The sequence below is a fragment of the Anneissia japonica genome, unplaced genomic scaffold (assembly GCF_011630105.1).
Source record: "Anneissia japonica isolate Jap-2015-1 unplaced genomic scaffold, ASM1163010v1 scaffold288176_len59077_cov173, whole genome shotgun sequence".
Classification (NCBI taxonomy): domain Eukaryota; kingdom Metazoa; phylum Echinodermata; class Crinoidea; order Comatulida; family Comatulidae; genus Anneissia; species Anneissia japonica.
Window position 1 is genome coordinate 52,482 of NW_022740510.1, and position 1,838 is coordinate 54,319.

Here is a 1,838-nt window from a genome sequence, read left to right on the forward strand (position 1 = left end):
GAGCATGTACCTTATGTTCAACTTAACTTCACAGCAGCAAAGTAAAAATATGTAAAAGCTAATTTACGTTGAAAAAATCACAAGTCACTTTAGTTTTCCGAATGTGCATTAAAAATGTGACGACGATGATTTATAATAATAATATTATTAATAATAATAATGATAATAAAATAATAATAAATAAATAAATAATAATAATAATAATTTATTAATGTTATTTGAATAATTAAGGTATTAATTTACATTGCAAATACACGCATCTGAAATAGAGGGTGGGTGGTGGAGTATCTAAAGAGAGCAAATTCACTCTAAATCACTTGTAAGTGGTCCGAAATATGTGACAGTTAAAATAAAATAAATAAAAATAAAATATATATCATAGCACTGTTGAGATATCGTTTTTGGAGGCATCAGTGTGGAATTGTTTGCTCACAATTCTTTATCATACCATGGAGGAATTAGTTTAGTACAGTACAGTACTTACTAGTGTAGCAGATATCATACTGAAAGTCTGTCGTTACAAATACCACTTTAATAGCCAATTATTGCAGGCCTAGTGTATGGTTCGTAAGCGGGAAGCAGGGGCAGATTTAGGTGGAAGGGGGGGGGGAGGGCACCTGCGACGCCTCCGGTGCCCCCCCCCCATATATCACAACATTTTTTTTTTTTTTAGATAATTGAATGGATACACAATTCCATAGAAAGGTTGATTCTATGTCACAACGCGCAATGCATAGCTACAAAGACAGTTTAAGCGCAGATGCACCAGTCTGGAAACCCATGTGCAATCAATCACTCTCTATCGAGGTCAGCGGGTATGTGCTGTCAGACAACCCCATGCACAGTGACCACAGTACACTGATATGTGCTCACATCTCCATTGACGACACCCCTTCAGTAGACTTACTCTTTCAATAAATTACAGTTTTTGTGTAGACAACATTTACCGGTATTGTTTCCAAGTACAGTACCTGATTTAAACATATTGTATAATTTACAAGATATACTGTATGAAATTGTATAATCCTGTCTCTTATTGACATGAAACAAAGTAGGCTTACCTAAACCTAGGGCCTAGGCCTATTTCCAGTGGCTGATTTAGGAGGGGTGGCGCGTAACGGGCGTATGCCCCCCCCCCCTATTTTTTTGCAATGAAAAAATTACACCCACAGTGTTTAAGTCTTCTTTTTCTACCAAAAACACCCTACGAGAGTGTTATTCATAAATCCACTTGGTAAGAAATAGAACACTTGTAATTTACTCAATGTTAATATACAGTAGCGGATTTTGTTGTTTGACGACTCTTTTAACGGATTTTGGATATTAGTTTTCCTTTTTGCTGATTTTTGTGATTTTTATGCTCAATGTTGCTGAGAAACTTCATCATGTTTTCTAGAAGTGAAATTTCTCTTTTGAAATGGTGTACTATGAGACTTTGCATGTTGTCAAAGATTATGTTTGAGATATTCGTGGAAGAGGCACTAAAACCCACAGCTGTGAGTAGGTGAAAATTTAATGACACATGTCATATTTGCATATTGCAGGTACCCTGTATATTAAAATTTCTTTTAAAAGACATACACCTATTTTTTTTTTTATTTATTTGTTACTGAAAACTATCATGCTAGATAGTCAAAATCGACTCAATACAACCTCATATTTCTCAAATGTACTAAGCTTCAAGGGGGCTTCGCCCCCTTGGACCTCACCAGGGACCCCGCCTCACTGGACCCCGCCGGGGGCCCTAGGCGGCCCCCTGGCCCCCTGCCTTAGGCTGCTCGCTAAATCACTAAATCATACCAAAAATTAAATTTCAACTTTTTTAAAGATGATAATGA